This window comes from Equus caballus, chromosome 1 (genome assembly GCF_041296265.1).
Source record: "Equus caballus isolate H_3958 breed thoroughbred chromosome 1, TB-T2T, whole genome shotgun sequence".
Taxonomy (NCBI): Eukaryota; Metazoa; Chordata; class Mammalia; order Perissodactyla; family Equidae; genus Equus; species Equus caballus.
Window position 1 is genome coordinate 146,967,959 of NC_091684.1, and position 19,641 is coordinate 146,987,599.

General features: G+C 45.7%; 1 protein-coding gene across 5 annotated transcripts in view; it reads right to left on the reverse strand.

Annotated features, from left to right (window-relative positions):
- CGNL1 (cingulin like 1) overlaps nt 1–19,641 on the reverse strand; it is a 153,379-nt gene that overhangs the window by 112,144 nt on the left and 21,594 nt on the right. The window contains exon 1 of one of the 5 annotated variants that reach the window (XM_070270986.1): nt 9,185–9,275. The exons of the other annotated variants lie outside the window; for them this stretch is intronic. The gene's annotated coding sequence lies outside the window, so the exon portion shown is untranslated. Of the gene's footprint in view, nt 1–9,184; nt 9,276–19,641 lie in introns of those variants that run through there. 5 annotated transcript variants of the gene reach the window in all.

Here is a 19,641-nt window from a genome sequence, read left to right on the forward strand (position 1 = left end):
AGGAATAAAATTTAATAATCTTAAAAAAAAAAAAAAAAGACTCTAACCCAGAAAAAAGTCACTCGTTTTCCCATTCCTCTACAGAACCCCTTGACCTACTAATGCCCACCTTGGTCCCATTCCAGGTAGAGTAGAACCTACAGGGAACCACATTCTAAAAGTAGAAAGCCTTCAGAGACCATCTAACATACTCCTGATTTCCGTTACATGAGCCACTGTCAAGCTCCCTAGTTCCCAGTTTTTAGACCCAAACCTCTGCTCTGGGATCCACTGCCATCCCCAACATCACTTCTGCCATGCCAGTAACACAGCAAGAGCGATTCCAGTTTACTTTCCTCCACCTACACCCAGTGCTGGTGTCAGGTCCCTCATCTGTCCTAGTGTCCCGCAACATGGAGCAATTCTTTAGTTCGCAATAATAATAATAATGTAATTAACTCTTAAATACTTGTACTATGTACCAAGTGTTCTTCTAAATGCTTGTATTTTGAACATTAACCTACTCTGAACGGTGATGTCCAAAACTAACCTCGGGACATTAGCCTAATGTTGAACATTAACACACACACTTTAATTTGGGTGGTTAACAGATGACCCCATCGGAAAAAAATTGCAAAAAGAGAGAAAGTACTGAAATGTCTTCATTTTCTTATATGGGCTAAATTTAGAAAAGTTTTCTATTAAAAACCAAAGTGCAATTTGTTATCCTGGGTAGACCTCTCCAAGGGGAGCCTTGTCTGAGTCTTGGCAGTGGAAATCATGGTGTGAAGCCCCAGACAAATGCACCACATGCTCTTTGACTGTCCTGGGGGCGGCAGGAAGCAGACATTCTATCAAAACAAGTGCCAAGTTGTAAAATGAAATAGGCAATAAAAGTAAAAAAATTTTTAAATCCTGCACATGAAAACCACCACTTTCAAAAAAGAGAAAAAACTGAAGAGGAAAAGGAAGAAACACAAAAAGGAGACAATGAAAGGAAGTCCCTCCCTGAAAGTTAAGAGGTTTTTTTTAAAAAAATCTGGGGCCACACACTTCTCTCAAGCCTTGGGCTTCCTTTTGTTTCTTATACCAGCGACAGCTCATAAGGCTTCTCTACTTGTATGAAGTGAGCAGAGAGTTGCTAGGAGAAAACACGATGAACTGTCTAAAGAAGCTAAAAACATTTAACAACAAGAGGAGAACGTTAAGAACCCACAATCACCATCCAAGAGAAAAATCTGCCTCAAGGAAGCTGAGCCTTTTAATTTGGACCTTCTAACAATCACTCACATCCATATTGCAATGTTATAGTTTACAAAGTATTTCCACATTTACAAACGAGGGCAGGGCCCCACTAGAGGACCCAGGAGTACATGATGCTGTACAGCTGACCGCAATGAAGAGCTGGGACTTGAATCCAGCTCTGAGCTATCCATGAGTGTGCACTATGACCCTTCCCAGAATGCTTCTTGCTTTTAAAACCAGGCCCTCCTGCTCTTACGTAGGCTAGGTAGGTTCAGGGAAAGGGATTATGTTTTCCTCCAAATAGGTAATTATACTCTCTCCACTGAGAAGCATTCCCTCAATCCTAATGCTGGTTTTTGCCATAGCATCCCATCCTCTGACAACTCCAATAAAGAGGACTTACCCTGGAGCTCCCACATCTAAAAGCACCACTAAGAACATTACCTGGACCCATCTCCTACCCCAGATGCATTGGAGGAAAGAGGCATCCCTTTGCTGTTTAAAGGTAGCAAGGAAACTGGGGAATTTGGTTTAAGAAAGGGCTCCTCAGCAGCCCAGGGGTGCCTATCCTGTTTCTACACACAACGCTGTGTTAGCTCAGGCTGCCACAACACAATACCATAAAGTGAGTGACTTAAACAGCAGACGTTTATTTCTCACTGTTCTGGAGGCTGGAAGTCCAAGATCAAGGTGCCGGCCAATTCAGTTCCTGGTGAGGGTTCTCTCCTGGCTTGTAGATGGCAGGCTTCTCACTGTGTCCTCACATGGCCTTTTCTCCGTGCATGTGTGTGGAGAGATCTCTCTCTTCATCTTCTTCTAAAGCCTCTAATCTCATCATGAGCGCCTCACCCTCATAACCTAATCTAATTACTTCCTAGAGGCCCCATCTCCAAATATGGTCACAGTGAGGGTTAGGATTTCAACATTTGCATTTGGGGAGGGGACACAAACATTCAGTCCATAGCAAATGTGTAGGAACAAAAGCAAGCAGAGGGAGAGAAGATTACAAGAATCCCATCATCCAGCAGCACCCAACATTTGGTTGACAGAAGAAAAGGACTTGTTCATAAGCTTTCTCTAATTCAGTTCCCTGATGACTGAGTCTTTATCTTGCCATTTCTCTCTTTTAAAGAGCCATCAGACCAAAAGAATCTAACTGTATTACAAATACAGGAAACAACCTCACCAAAAGCGGGTGAGAGGAAAAGGTAATGAGCTAAGTAACTCTAGAAGTGAGCGGGGTCTGTAAGACCAAAAGCAAAAGGACTAGACATATTTTACTGTCATTGATAAAGTTGTTTCCCATTGAGGGATGGGGGGTAACAATGTGAAAACAGTGAAACCAGTGATCTGAAACCACTGCACATGTACACTGGAATCAAACAATTAAGTAAATGGATGGCAGCTGGTGGGAGCCTTGTTTCTCACTGCTGGAGTGGGAGGTTATAGATATACAAGGGGAGAAGTCTAGAATGATCCATGTGATAATGAAGTCAAGTTGGAAACATCAGTATAAACTCATGTTTAGCTTAATATAGATACAGATGGTTACACATTTATAAATATGCTTATATACAGTATACACATGTATTTCCTTGCTCTGTCAGCTGAGGGCCTAGGAGAACACCCCAGCAGCAAAGAGCACATCTAGCACCCAGACCTTGATTTCTAATACGAATAAATTCTCCAACAAAAGGAACCAGGGCTCCTTGAAGAAATGGCTGGTTCTAGGACTAGAGCACAAAATATACAAGATGAGCCTGGAACATCTTATAGTGTCAGAAAGTAAGGAAGTGCTTTAAAAAAAGAAAACACCAATAATGCCCACAATGACGGAGGTATTTCAAAGAGACATGGTGCTCCCAATGGCCAAAGCTGGAAGACTTTGAGCAACAAAATAAAGTAGCATCGGATTAGAACCCAAAGGATAAAAATAAATATCCATGTGTGCTTACTGATATAAGCAAATGATTGAATAAATACATAAACGGGGAAGAACACACAAATCTCCCATGCAGAAGAATTCCGAATAATTGATTTAGATACTCTGCTCCAGAGGAAAGGGAATATAACCCCTTACTCTCTAAGTGTAGGCTGCACATAGTGACTTCTATCCAGAGAGGACAGTATGGAAAGAAAAAAGAACAACTTTACAGTGGAGAAACCTGACAAACACTACCTCAGCTTGGTCCATACTTTACCAAGATTGACATCGATAGTAATAAGTCATATTAATAGTGTGCATTGTGATGAAAATGGCACTTTACCTCTGTGGTCTTCCTCTCCGAAACCTCTAGCCCTAGTGTCATCATGAGGAAAGCATAAGACAAATTCCAGTGGAGGGACATCCTATAAGATACCTGACCGTGCTTCTCCAAGCTGTTAAAGTCACCAAAAACAAACAAAGTCTCAGAAACTATCACATCCAAGAGGAGCCTAAGGAGACATGACAACTAAATGTAATATGGGATCCTGGAACAGAAAAAGGACTTTAGATAAAAACTAAGCAAATCTGAATAAGACTCTAGCTAACAATAATTTAGCAATATTTGTCCCTTAATTCTGACAAATCAAATGTAATGTTGTTAATAATAGAGGAAACTGGGTTGGGGGGTATATGGAAACTCTCTGTACTATCTTCACAATTTTCTCATAAATCTGAGACTCTTCTAGAATACAACGCTTTTTTGTTTGTTTGTTTGTTTGTTTTTTTGGAGGAAGATTAGCCCTCAGCTAACTACTGCCAGTCCTCCTCTTTTTGCTGAGGAAGCCTGGCTCTGAGCTAACATCCGTGCCCATCTTCCTCTAGTTTATACGTGGGACGCCTACCACAGCATGGCTGCCAAGCAGTGCCATGTCCGCACCCGGGATCCGAACCAGCGAACCCCGGGCCGCCGAGAAGCGGAACGTGCGAACTTAACCGCTGCGCCACCGGGCCGGCCCCAATACAACGCTTTTTTTAAGTAACTTTTTTTAAAAAGCCACCAAGCAGTCAAAGCCACTACTGTGGTCAGTGTGGTCACTCCAGTGCCAATACTTGTGACTGCTGACTTGTCCTACCCCTCCGGCCTGCCGGGTGGCCAGAACGGAGATACTCATGTCCTTCAACAGGTCACTGGGCACACCATCCTCATTAGGTCTCAAAACACTGCTCCTGGATTAGACCTCTGCCAGGAAGAACAGGACAATTTTCCAGGAGCCGGTGAACACAGAGCATCACATTCCAGGTACCTCAAGAGACATCCAGTGAGTGCCCGAGCTTGGAGTTCTGCACAAAGTAGGGTGTGAATATGATCTACGTGGTGCTAATTTATGAGCTGCGCACAGTTTCCCACAAGCCAAAGAGCAGAACTAAATGACTAAAAAAAAACTTGCAAACCGCATCGTGTGGGAAGGAGAAGGAACAAGTAGCGAGGTGGGCAAACACAGAAGATATACCTTCCTCCAAGAACATGGGAGCAGAGTTTAAATGGGGACATTAAACAAAACCTGTATACTAATGTTGCTTATATAAGCCAGAATTCTGCCCCCTTCCTCCTCCATCTCAGAGTCAAAGAATGTGCTTCTCCAAGAGAGAAACGTTAATTAGACAAAAAAACAGAAGAGCTGATTTAGTCACAGAGCAGAACCAAAGAAACCAAACAGGAGGAAAAAAGAGAAATCGAAAGGGATTGAGAGCAAGGAAGGAGCAGTGGAAAATGAGAGATAAGATGGAGGCGATTATATGGAGAAAGATATTAATTAAATTTGCTTGGCCACGGGAAGCCACAGTGACAGGAGGCATGGAGTGGGGTGTTATTTGGGTTGAACAGAAGGAGAGGCCAAGTTAAAGCCCCACTTAAAACATTCCTTAATAAGCACCACATGAAAATGCAGCTTCCTGATCCAAAGCCGGAAGTCTCCTTTCCCCCAGCCATGCTCTTCCCAACTACTCCTCTCTTACGAATGCTTGTGGCCCTGATGTCTCAGACCCCCTGGACTGTCCCCTGCTGGAGCCCAGGTTAACACCACCCCTGCTTTGGTCTGGACCCAGTGCTGCCAAAGCCTCAAGCCACCCAGCTGAAGACAGTGTCTGCCACCCAACAACACAGCTCCAACCCAGAGGCCCACCAAATACCCAGGCAACATCTCCCCACATCCTCCCCTAGTATCTCTTCTCTCAGCAGCTGTATTTCCAGATTTCTATGATTTTTTATTTTAATTAATGCTGTCTCCCCAATCAGGCAGTAAGATCCATGAGTACAGGGACCATATTGGTTTTTGCTCACCATTTTGCCTCCAGTGCCCCACAGCATGCCAGACATAATGCAATTGTTTATGAATTAAATGAAGGAAGGAAGGAAAGAGACTCTTCCCCCAGCAATCTAAGACCACCAGAAGGAAAAAAGGACATTTCGATGAGTGGCTAGTACAGAGTTTGACCTTGGAACCAGCTTACCCATAGAAATGGTAGTATAAATAGTGATGAGGTATCTGGTGCTATTAAACAAACTAGATATGTAATTAATAGTACAGCAATAAATAATACCGGCCATTCATCGCTCATTTACCAAGTGCCAAGTACTATGCTAAGTAAGCACTCTTCATACATTATTCAACAACTCTGCCAGGTAGGTACTACTTATCACCATTTTGCTGGTGAGGCAACTGAGGCTCAGTGGAGTTAAGTTATTTGCCCAAGGTCACCCAGAGAGCTGTGGCAGAGCCAGAAGTCATCTAGGCCTGACTCCAGAGTTCAGCTATATAACAGGTACAACAGATGCTGGTTGGGGGCCTGGGACCTAACCACCATTTATGACACTGAATCCCCAGGAAGATGCCTTCCAGCTCCAAACAATCAACTTATTGCAAAATAAATTTTCAGAACTCATCAGGTTTGTAGGTTGGGACCTCCTGCAGAGGATCATGAGGAGAAGGAAGGCTGAGGACGTGGCTACCAGGACAGCACCCAGCCAGGGTCGACTGAGCATCTCTGTGTGCACCCCAGCAGTAGACATGAAACCAGGTCCAAGGACACTCTGAGAGCAGGTGCCTCCAAGAGCAGGTGCTGATCTGGGTGACTTCCCAGAGTATCTCCAATTCAAACCAGAAGGAAGATGGCCAGCCCACAGCTGTAAGCCCAGAAGACAAGGAGGCCATGATAAGAGCAGGAAAAAAGGAGGTCATGAGAGGATGCTGGCTTAGTGAGAAGGGAGAGCAAAATGCAAAAGGCTATCCAGATTTCTAAGGGGAAAATGAGAACATTCCAACAACTTTGAAGAGGTGGTGAGCTGTGCTTCCAAAAGCCCTGGGAACAGAGACGTCCTCTGCCCACACAAAGAGAGAGACTGGGCATGTCACCACCCTGAACTCTGACCTCTAAGAAAGAACCGTGGACTTCCAGCCCAACATGTAAAGAAAGAGCTTGGACATTGTCACTCCCTTCCTCACAAGAAAAAAGCTTAACAAACTGAAAAGGATTGGCCACTCCATGGGGCCACCATGGGGATTAAAGGTGATGGTGAATGTGGAAGCACTTTTTCAACTGTAGACATTAAAGAAAGACAAAGTGTCAAAACCATATTTCTGTGGGTTTTTTTTTTTAAATCCAACCTCTGATATATGAAGAGTATAAAAAACATGGCAATAGTTTCAGTCTACAAAAGCAGGTGGATTCTCCACACAAAGGCTCCAGAGTAGTGAGTCCAAGCATGGTGAAAGGACTCTGAGGAAGTGGCCATCTAAAAGCCTGCTCAGGGGTCATTGGGAAAAAATCATGAGGGACTGGCCTTTTTCCTTTTCTGGCAGGGCAGCTGAGTTAGGGGGCCAAAGAACTAGAACCACACAGCTGGATTTCCAAAGGCACCATTAGGTTTCTCTTGGGGTCTTTGGGTCCGCCAATATTTACCAAGAACCCATCCCATGGAGGGCCCACATTGGGCCCTGAGGCAGACAGTGGTGATGAAGGAAGTGGGAAGACAGCAACAAACCACACGGCCTCCAAAGTGGGGCACAAGAGGCAGCTGAGAAGCTCATTACTGCACGGGGATGGGTGGCATGGGGAAGACTTTAAGGCAAGGAGGCATTTGCAACTTAGTGGCTTAAAACAACACACATTCATTTTTATTATAATGGAGTTCGTCAGACGTCTCAGTAGGCTAAAATCTTGGTGTCAACAGGGCTGTGTTCCTTCTAGAGGCTTTGGGGGAAAATCTATCCCCTTGCCTTTTCCAGCTTCTAGAGGCTGTCTGCCTTTCTCAGCTCTTGGCCCCTTCCTCCATTTTCGAAGCCAGCAGTGTAGCATCCTCTCTCTGACTTTGCTTCCATCGTCATGCCCCCTTCTCTGACTCCCACTCTCCTGACTCCCTCTGTCCCTTATAAGGACCTGTGAAGACACTGGGCCCACCTGGATAATCCAGGAGAATCTCCCCACCTCAAGGTCCTTAATCTAATCACGCCCTTAAGCCATGTAAGACAACATATTCACAGGTTCCAGAATTAGGATGTGGACATCTTTTGGGGGGCTGTTATTCTGCCTACCACATAAGTGGTCAGGGAAAGTCAACTCCCAGAAAAGAAAAAAAAAATTCTGTTCAGAAAGAAGTAGGGATGACATGAGACCTTTTTTCACCTTCCCTGGTTCTGATTTCCCAAGGCTGCAGCCTCCCGCCCTTGCGTTCCTTGAGACACCACTCATCTGCTCTGTCAGTTACCCCTGAAGATTCTTCACTATGCCCTTGCCCAAAACCACAGTGGTGGGTGTGGGATTTACGCCCATCTCTCTTTCCCCGTCAAGTTTGTGCCCTGAACCCCTAGAACAACAGGAACGCAGGAAACAGTGCATTGTGGGAGTGTTAAGGAGCTAAACGGATGAGCAGACTGGATGGATGGCTCAAGCCTAGCAAAATGAAGTTCAACAGGGAGAATCCAAGGCCCTGAGGAAACCAACTATTTGACTGCAGGAGGGGTGAGGCATAGAAGCAAACCTTGGGTGGCTTTTTTCTTTTTTTTTTAATCTTGGAGGATCAAGGTGATGACACGTTCACTGTGAGATGACTGTTGTGGAGCACAGTGATCTCCGGAAATTATACATGCAGATTCAGCAGGACAGGGCCCTTACCCATACTGCAGACTCCCCTGAAATCAAGAACAACTCCCCGCCACGATTTCAGAAGTGTGTCCTTTCTGCCAAGCACACAGCCTCAGGGGAACACACAGGGAGTCCTGAGGACAAAGGGGCCACCAGCCCAGCAGTCACATTAGGCAGATGAAGCCTGCTGATCGTACTGTCAGAACCCCTCCCTGGTAATTTAGGGGTCCCTTCTGCTTGGGGCTGATCAGCAAGAGCCCACTTTAACAAAGGAGTGACCAGGATGACTTCAGGACCAAGGAGCCAAGAGAAGGCACCGGGTACAGAAGGAGGGGGACAGGGCTAAGAAGATGATAAACTGTCATCAAATACAAATACCAGAAGGGCTGTCATGTGAAAAGGGGATTACACTCGCTCTGTGTGCCTCCCAAAGTTAAGAACAAGGAACAATGAGTAGACATGCCAGGGACACAAATTCCAATTCAATCTAAGTGGGAGAAGTTTTCTAACAGAGATGCCAAAAGATAAAGCGGGCTATTTCAGGAGACAATGAGTTACCCATCAGCACAGGAATGCAAACAGGGCGCAGCTGCCCATTCAGGCAGGTTTGAGAAGTGACTCTTGTGTCAGCCCCTCAATAAGGGTAGGGTCTTCCAAATCTGAGAGTCAATGATTTCACCTCATATTTACTCAGAAACAATCATCCATTTACAGACCCAGAGAAAACATGGAGATAATCACAGCAAAGATAGAAGCTCAGAGGTGAATTCGGTCAGGAACAGTCTTTAAGAGGTAAGAGGATAGCAGAACCACCAAAGAACCAAGTTTTCTCCCCCTCTTATCCTGTGCTTTTATCTGCACTGAATGCTGACTTGAGGATAAGTCTCTTACTGAGTGAAGCCACTCCTTCCTGTGGCCTGCAGCCTGGGTGCGGGTCCGGCCCACCCACCAGCAGACATCCACCGCCTGAGGGACTCCAGCCTGGACCAGAAATGAATGAGAATTGAGAATTACTTCAGGCACATCATGACGTCAGGCTTATCCCAAAACAAACTCACAACTATCATTAGCTGGTTCCCCTCTTGGCAGAGGAAGGAAGTCAACCCAAGCCTGTCCCAAAGGAAAACTGGGGATGTCACATTAAAAGGCTGTGAACATTAGTGGGGCTTTGAATGCTGGTTGAGCAATCAACAGAGCAGACAGAGATATGAGCCTTGACAGAATCTCCTCAAGAAGCACTGGATACTCATGGTTTAAAACATCTAACCTTTCAATTCTAGGAAAGAGGCAGAAAAGAAACATGAAGTCTCTCAAGGAGGTACTGCAAGATATTAAGAAACTCCACATAGAAGCTGAGCCAAAGGCCAAGGAAATTATCCACATCAAAGAGGAGAATGAAGAAAATAGTGAGAGCTGAACAGTACATGGCAGAAATGTCAGCACAGCTAAGCTGTAAGCTCCCTGAGGCCAAGGACAAGCAGATGTGGTGTTGGCTTCCGAGGGAGAGCACAGCTGGTTTTACAAAAACATGCACAAATGAATGCTGAGCCAGGAGGGGGTGGGACTTGAGGGGGTGAAGACAGCTGCTAGGCAGCTCCAGATGATTCTAGTAGGAGATAAACTTAATTCTAGTAGGAGATAAGCTTAAATTCTAATGATGACCATTCAGAACCCAGCTCATGTCAGAAAAATCTCTTGTTTCTACGGATGGAGCCCCTGCATATGACACGCCTCCAGAATATTTTTGAGAAAAACATCACCAAATAGCACCATCCAGTGTGGCAGAAATTTGATAAATTTTAGTAAATTCCTTCAAAGGTTGGGCTTTTTTTAAACTTGGTCTTTGTAGTACAGTACGAATTATGTTCTCTAAACTGTTACAGCTTATTTTCAGACTCCTGTATTAAAATACAAAACTACAGATGCATTATCATTTTCAGGCAAATCTGATTTTCTCCACTGAATCTGAGAAGACACAAACATGATAAACCTCACTCTCTTAGTAAGAAAAGGATCGCATTTCATCTTTTACCCAAAGAGAAAAGAAAGTAAAGCCACACAAATGCATCGTGTTTAACACAAGATTTATAAAATTAGAGGGCAGAGGTTTAATATTTTGAAAAAGCAGTATGCTAGGTTCTATTTACAGTTTCTCTAATAGTCTAAGACTTTTTACAGGTTTTTAACAAATAACACCAAAACAGGTATATTTAGATTGGATTTATTTTTTCCTCTCTCTCTTTCACTTGTTATTATTGAGCTTCCTCATATTCACTCCCCTCCACCCCAAAACGCAAACACAGAAAGACGCATTGGGACCATGCAGACGTGCTCAAAATGCCTGCCTAGAAAGAGAGAGGAAGCAATGGGAGGGCACCTGAAGCCCTCCTCCATCTATTGACTGAGCCTGCAGGCAGCAGAAGAGGACAAACGAGATGGCATCCGCCCAAGGGACCAAGCGTCATTTAGGTCACAAGCAGAAAGCCAGAGCTCCTGTCCCATGGTGCTATAAACATCTCCCACGTCGACTAAGGGACAGGATTTACAATTTACTGAGTGCCCACCCTGGGTGAGGCATCGTTTGGGGCCTAGGTGCCTACATCCACATTTAATCTTCCTAACAGTCTTGTAAAATGGGAAAACGGAAAGATGAGGAGCTTCAGTTTTGGAGGAGGTGATAGGCTGACAGAGGACAGAGCGGGAATCCTCAAGGCATCTGGTCTGTCCCACTCGAAGTCCTTACTTGCCCACTTCACTAGACCATGCTACCTCCTCTGCACGCAGTCCTAATACTGCAAAGAGTGAATCCCCCTACCTAGTATGTGATCCCACTCTCCTGAAGGGGTGAGCGCTCACTGGTCAGAATCTGGAACCACCTTGGCTAAAATACCTTCGAGGCTGATGGCTTGTGCCTTTCATTTTCTAAAATGGAAGGAATCGTTACCACTTGTCAAGGTCGGAAAGGGGAAGGCCCTAATACAAGGCAGCATGCGGCAAAAATGCTCTGTGGGGAACTTTCTGTTCTAATTCCCTTCTAGTAGTTTGGATTTTCCAACCAAACAGGATTTTATTGGCTTGTTTCTCTACATTTTTCTCATAAGAAAAACAGCTGCCTGGTTAGACTCAACTTAGAACCACACCTACTCTTGTAGTAGCTTCCAACTGCCTAACAGCGCCAACAGCCCCAGGACCATTCGATCCTTTCTCAAAACCCCCGACTTACCATGGGACTCGGCATCCATGTCAACCCCATCCCCTCTCAGTGACCTGGAAGCATCCTAGATTCTCCTTCATCCTTCTGCACCACACCAGTCAGTGACTGCTTCTTGCCGACTCTGCCTTCTAGAACATCTCAGCAGTTCTTCCCCATTCCCACGCTGGCATCCTAATCTGGGGCGTCTATGGGTCTCACCTGGATGTCAGCAAGGGCCTCCCAGACTGTCCCTCAGCCTCCAGCCTCGTTTTCCACCAACCATTCTCCACACGACCTTTTGTCATCTTTTCAAATTTGTCCACTCACTCTTCCTTTGCGTTCAGGATAAATACAAGTTCCTGGGGCTGGCCCTGTGGCCAAGTGGTTAAGTTCGCACGCTCCACTTCAGCGGCCCAGGGTTTCGTCGGTTCGGATCCTGGGCACGGACATGGCACGGCTCCTCAAACCATGCTGAGGCGGTGTCCCACATGCCACAACTAGAAGGACCCACAACTAAAAGTACACAACTATGTACCGGGGGGCCTTGGGGAGAAAAAGGAGAAACAAAATCTTTAAAAAAAAAAAAAATACAAGCTCCCTAGTATGGCATCCAAGACCTGGCCCCTGAAGATCACGGGCTACATGGGACTCCCCTACGCAGGCTCGAGGGTCTCCAAAGGCACCATGTTCCATGGCTTCCACGAGCTTGCCTGCCCAAGCTCCACTCTTCTCAGGCCTCACCTCCCCTGATTCCCCCACCAGGTTTCCTGCCTTTTGTTCACACATACACACACACACGCACGCACGCACGCACGCACGCCCACACTGCTCAGCTCGGCCTAAACACTCACTGCAGCTGTCCCCTTACTTCTCTACCTCCCCATCACAGTCGGGGCTCCCGGAGAGCAGGGCCCGCCCCTTAATCTCTACAATGTTTAGTTCCTAACTGCCCTCAACGAATGCATGCAGCACAGGGGGTTGGAAGTCAAGAGGCAATTTTAAGAGCATACCCCCTCATAAAGAGGGAGCCGAGGACAGTCCTATGCTGACAGTTGGAAAAGTGCATAGTCTCCAGAAGTTTAGCTCTGGGACGACTGCCCAAACTTTGCTTTGGGGCTTAAAAGTCACATTTCTGAATAATCGGCTCTGTGAGTCCAAAGGGAACATCTGGGCAGTGAGCATTTGAGAAAAGAGATTCACCTCTGAGAGAGGCACGCAGGACAAACGTCTCCATCAAAGGAAATGATTTCAGCTTACAATCTTAGTGTTCATCATCCCTGATGTTTGGGGCCCCAGGGAAACCTAACTCTGTTTTCCCTTTACCAAAATAAACACATAACAGGGTGTGCTCTGTCCTCCGTTGCTTTTGGGAACCGACTTCTTGGGATAGACTGTTTTCTCTCCAAGGACCCAGCTCGCTGTGAGATGCAGCAGGACACGGATATTTAGTCAGGTCACTTAACTTCCACCCCACCCTCTCAGCTCCATGTCTTTGAAGATACTAAACAGAATAACAATTTTTTAATACTTTCAGACACGGAACAAACTGTCAGAATCCCTTTTTTGAACTTAAAAATGTAAATATCACCAAAAGAGGGCCTTTTTTTTCAGTAGCAAAAAGGCTACATGTCATGCTAATGAGTTTTCCGAGAAGAAATCTCACCCACCCTAGGCCTATTTTTCATAATCATTTGTTTAAACACTTTTTGGGGGGTAAGACCAGCATCAATTCGGAAAACAATGCAGACGAGTTGTTTGCCTCATCATACTTGCTAAAAACAAATAAAGAAAGAAAAAATAAACCCAGACATCAGGTAAGTTATAGCAAGTGCTAAAAGTTAGTTCTTGCTGCCATAACAGAATGTCTTTACGCTCCTCATGTATAAAGAAAGACATCTGGGAAGGCCACCTCCCCAAAGCAGAGGCCATGACTAGACACTGCCAGCAATAAGCAGATGATCCAACAGTTACCCCCAGCAGACAAGAAAACTAGTCACAGGGACAAATGGCCCAACCTTCCAAGTGGCCTGTGAACCAACCAGAAATGAGACAACAGTCATAAATTCCAGTATTAACTAGTACAGTAAGCACTAGGTTACTATTTGGTAAGCACTCAATTAATATTTTGACAAATAAATGAATGTAAGAAAAAATTATTTGTTTCAGAATGTATTCACAGGGGCCAGCCTGGTGGCGTACTGGTTAAGTTGGCACACTCCACTTCAGTGGCCCAGGGTTTGCTGGCTCAGATCCTGGGCACAGACCTAGTACCACTCGTCAAGCCATGCTGTGGCAGCATCCCACACAGAAGAAGTAGAAGGACCTACAACTAGTATACACAACTATGTACTGGGGCTTTGGGGAGAAAAAAAAAAAATAAGGAAGATTGACAACAGATGTTAGCTCAGGACCACTCTTCCTCACCAAAAAAAAAAAAAAAAAATGTATGCAGAGCCCAGTGTGGTCAATTAGTTCAGCACACATACTAAGAATTTTCCAGATTTACACAGCACCTTCATGTGAATTTGATTACTGTGCTCTTATGTGCTTAACTGACATTTTAAAACACATTTTTGAAATGAGGACCCTGTGGACCAGGCAGCCTTCTGGTTTCCTGAGTTCTCACTCCAAGCTTTTTGTTCCCACCTCAGGGCCCTGCCTCTATTACTGACCCTCTTCTGAGTTACTATGCCATGACCACCTTGCAATGACTGAAGAACAAATCCCACAGAAAATCCTGGGCTGCTCTACTAGGCTCTTAACTGGACTGCCCACCTCCTTCCTTCTCAAAACTCTTAATTGGTTTCCCACTCCCATCACAATGAAACATTAAGATGATCCGCAAAATCCAGCATGCTCTGCCCCCTATCCCAACCGCCTCCTCTTAGCACACTCTCTCCTCACTCACCCCCCTCCAGCTACAGCGGCCTCCTTGCTGTTCCCAGAACACACCAAGCACACTCCTGCCCTTACGCCTACTGTCTTAGGGCCACTAGTGTCCTTGTCCCCTTTTCCCAACACCCTTCCCCAGGGAGCCAGCTCCAGACTTTCCTTCAGGTCTCAACTTCTTGTCGACCATCTCATAGAAAACGCCATCCCCATAAAGTAGGGCTCACCACTATCCCCCACTTCCTCACAGTCCACCTTATCTGCCATATTCTTCTTCCAGCTCTCGTCTCCCACTGACACGCCTCTGTGTGTTTATCAGCATCTCCCCACTGACTAGGTCTCTCCCACTACAACACAAGCCACCATGAGGGTACCTTTGCTTTGCTATCCTTTGCTAAGCATACCACTGTATCCTCAGGTCTAAAGTAGGGCCTGGCACATGGCAGGCACTTAGTAAATATCTGTATTAAAAGAATGAATGAATGAAAAGCATTTGTATTAAATGTAAGTTGCAGCATCACAGGGTTAAAAACAGTCAACACCTTCTAAGAGCTTTCCTGTCTTCTCAGAACCCTGGGGAAAGGGGCAGAGTCTGGACCAGGGGAGAGGGATGCGGAGAGAGCACAGACAAAGTCAGATTAATGGACCATTTCTCAGGGGGTCCCTTCAAAGATAGGAAAGAGGTGACGATTGCAAATGACAAAGCAAAGAATGCTGCAGAAAATAGGGACCCTAGACAGAGTCAGAACAGGAAGATCTGGAAAGAGAAAAGCTACCTGAGGGCAGGAAAAGCAAAGGTCACAGCCCTCAAACCAGAGGCAGCACAGAGTGGTGGCCCAGTGCAAGGCAGTGACACAGGAGGGACAAGACGCATCACATGAGTGTGAGAGAGAAAATGGCCCACCTAGAGATGGTGGGAGCGACGACGTTGACGTCACCACTGACACCAGAGGCAATGGGATGGGTGAAGTGAAAAAAAGGAGCCATCACCTTGGTCACTAATATTTGTATAGCACTTTACAGTTTAGAAAGCATCGACACAACATGACTTCATTGATTTACATAAAAGACTGTGAAGTGGGCAGAATAATGTTACAGCTGAGGAAACTGAGGCTCAGAAAGGCCAAATGACTTCCTGTCCAAGACTGCATAGCTAGCAAGTGGCAGAGGTGGAAGTCTACGGGTCTTCAGGTTCCAAGGACTCAATTCTTGAGGCGCCTCCAGATGTGATCAATAGGACATTATCTATCACACGCTAATGACTATTTATTCAAAAGCAGGATGCCCCTTCTGAATTCCTCCCAGGATTTACTCTAGGACCACATCACTTGGAAGAAATTTGGTCTCCTCTGTCTAGGCCCTCCTCAGTACTGAAAAGCTGAAGAGACCAAAGAGAAGTCAAACCCAGGCCTCTAAAAACGTTGCCTCAGGGCTCTGAAAAATCACAGCCAGAGGCTGCAGAAAAACTGAACAAAACTGCTACTGAAAGCATTTCTATGTGAAAATGCGCAGTCTGCAAAAACTTGCCATAAGGGCCCATATTCTTCAATAAGTTCCTTCAAAATGTCATTACCATAGCTTTTCATAGAAACTTTGTTTCAGAAAATCCATGACAGGTTCATGGGATTTATAAGAACTGCATTCTTGACTTGAAAATATCTCACATGCTATGAAAAATGAAAAAAAAACCTCAACATTCATAAATCCATGAAGATGCTGTTCCACTTTTGTTCCCAGCTGGTAGGTGCAAAATTGAAGAGGATTAAAAAGGGATCTGCCATGGAGTTCCCAGCGGTCCAAGGCTGGGCCCCTCCACGCTCAGGGAGGAGAAGGGAGAACTGAGATCAGCCACTTTCCTGGAAACGCTGCAGAGCTCCCAGGTTCTGGGCATGGCTAGTAAGAACAAGCAGAGGGGGCCGCCCTGAGAAAGCCCTGAAGGGGAAGAGACGAAATTGTCTAACAGTCTAAATCAACACCTCAGATTGCACTGGAAGCGGATGAGAAGGCAAGGCTGACCACAGAGCACTGGCCCGGGGCGCTCCCTGGGCAGCAAACACATCTGGGCTCTCGGCGCCAACAGTGCTACGGGAGGCCCCCTTCCTCCAGGGAGGCCTCAGAAGGGGATGGGGCAGGGAACTGGGCGCTGGGCTGAACATCTGTCTCCTAGAAAGTCAGGGGCAACCTGCAGCTCAGGGGAAAAAGTCAACCCCGAACAGGGAGCGATGTCTCTCTAGACGAGGACAAAGATACATGGCCATCTTCTCAGGCGGCTTCTTTCCTTCTGTACAACATCACCTCCATCTATTTACACTGAGGTTTTGCCAGCCTGCCTCCATCCAGCCAGATGTTGCCTTTCAAGAATTGCGTATTTCTATAATTATTTCCAGGAGAAGCAAACAGTCTTGAGCCACCGGGGTTTGCCATGGAATTCACTTTTTCCCACAAAGGGGTGTGGGTCCGCCTCTGCCCCTGCTCTCGGGGGGCACACGATGGGGTGGGCTGTCCAAACCCCGGCAGTCAACGAAACCTGTTTTGAAATAAACTCTTTGGCATCAGTGAAGAGTTAATTCACCATCTCAGGTTTTGCTTTTTATTTGGGTCTTGTTTTTTTTTAAAAACCCGTATTTCTTTGAAAGAAGCTTTACTGTGGAGGGAGAAAGAGCTTTAAGCACACTTCCATTAGGCCATACTTACAAAAACAATATCATTTTCTTAGCAGCAGAGTCTTGGCCTAAATGCTTCCAGGAAACCAGCATGTTCTCCTGGGCCCCAAAGAGGGGCGTGTCAGCCTGGCCGACAAAGCTCAGCATGAGTCAGGAGCAGGCTGGTCCGGCCAAGACCACCTCTGAGGTTGCCACTGAGAAGGCAGACCCTCTTGTCAATAGCTGGCAATCAAGGCTCCTTAATAGTCACTTTCAAAAGACTCCCCTGACATCAAGTTGCTGGCAGGCACTGTGGAAAGTACAGCCTTCAAATGATAGCAAAAGATTCCGTGGTGGCCTTTTCTGACATCATTCGAACCACCACCTCCAATTTCTTGAGTGGATTCAGAAAAGTACCCAGGGCTGAGATTTTCATTTGAAATAATGCATGCATGCAGTTGGAGTCTCAAAGGCCTACTGCCCAGCGCCTTGTCAAAATATGTGAGCCTGTAGCCCTACAGGCCTGCACAGAGGACTGGGAGAAACCTTCCTGGGGGTCAGGATAGGAAAAACAAAAGGTTCCCATGAGTCATTTAATCAAGGCAGGAAGGGCAGAGGTCGGAGCAGCTGGAGCCTTTAAACTCTCACCTCAATGCCATTGCACATTTAAACTGTCAAACACTTAGCAAGCACCTACTGCATACAAGTCGCCTTCAAGATGTGGAGGACACACTGTGAAGCCTCCACACAGCAAAGGTATCAGCTGGGTTAGGTTCAGCTGCATGTGATGGAAAACCCAAAAGAACTTTGGCTTAAACAATAAGAAAGAAGTGAGGGGCCACTCCATGGCCGAGTGGTGTTAAGTTCGTGCACTCTGCTTCGGCAACCCAGGGTTTTGTCAGTTGGGATCCCTGGGCACAGACATGGGCACTGCTCATCAGGCCATGCTGAGGCAGCGTCCCACATAGCACAACCAGAAGGACCTACGACTAGAATATACAACTATGTACTGGGGGCCTTTGGGGAGAAGGAGAAGAAAAAAAAAGAGGAAGAAGAAGATTGGCAACAGATGTTAGCTCAGGTGCCAATCTTTAAAAAAAAGAAAGAAGTATGGAGGTAAGCAGTCCAGGGCTGGTATCATGACCCCATGATCATTAGGGACCCAGGTTCCTCCTCTGTTTGTGCTCCACTTACTTAGAGCATGGCTTCCATCTTCACAGTTGCCTCATGATCCAAGGTGGCTGCTGGATTTCAGCCATTGTGTCCATATCCCAAGCAGTCAGTAGGAGGACAGAGAAAAAGCAAAAGGGGTGCATTGTCCACACATGTCAGTCCCTGGAACTTTCCCAAGCCCCACACATAACACCTTCGCCTTTTACTTACTAAAGTTTAAGTCATTGGCCTATATCCAGGTGAAAAGGAGGCTGGGAAATATAGTCTTTTAGTTGGCACATCACTACATCCTAAAAAAAAATCAGGCTTTTGGTTACTGAGGAAGAAGGGGAGAACAGATACTGGACACAAAATTAGCAGTCTTTGCCACAGAATGCATAAAAGGAGAATTTGAGAAGGAGCCAATCTGGAGCTCTACTAAGTTCAGAAGAGCAGGTAGTGGGGAAAAAAAAAAAGGCATTGAGGGATGAAGCTCAAATGACATTATTCTTCAGGGACAGCTAAAAACTTTATTTAAAGCTGAAGGTGTTTTGAACAAGTAATAAAACCAATTTTCCAGAACCATCCACCTTTGAATTGAACTTATTTCACGAAACACTAAAGCTAGTAAGGAAATTTCTTAGGCATCCTAAAACTGTGGCTCCACTGGAATCTCCTGGGATCTTTTAATAACACACATCTGAGATCCACTTTTGGAAATTTAGATGGTTTAGGGTTGAGGCCTAAAATTCTGCATGCGCGTGCGCACATGCACACACAATTCAACCAGGTAACTTTTTTTCTTTTTTTTGCTGAGGAAGATTTGCCCTGAGCTAATGTCTGAGCCAACCCTCCTGTATTTTGTATGTGGGTTGCCACCACAGCATGGCTGACGAGCTTTGCCTGGGATCTGAACCCAGGTTGCCAAAGCAGAGTGCGCCAAACTTAACCAATAGGCCACAGGGCCAGCCCAAGGTAACTCTGCTGATGGGTGGTCTGGTTTAAAAACAGTGACTTCATCCAAACCCTCATTTCAAACATGAGGAGACAATTTAAAGCAGTCATGTGACTTGTCCAGGGTCCCAATTAGCTGTAGGCAGAACTAGGACTAGAATCTTCACTCATAATCCAGTCTTCTTTTCCCTGAAATCATCTCTCTGTAGAATTTGAATTTCGGCTTCCAGGTTTCCGAACACAAAGATTCAGACCATCCAACCACCCTCTGGCTGAAGAATCTTAGTTTCCAGGCTGGACTAAGTCTCCAACTAAATTATACTCACTTAGCCACTGGCAAACATGGTACAATCAACTGTTTGCTGGAATCCCTACTTCTGCATTTAGACCCAACGCCTTCAAAAAGCGTGCTTCTTGGTCTGCAATGCCACCTAAAGTGGGGAACGTAAGGAATTTAAGGCTTTAAAAATGAATATGTATATGTAATATGTGTACATAAATCTGTATCCATATATCTA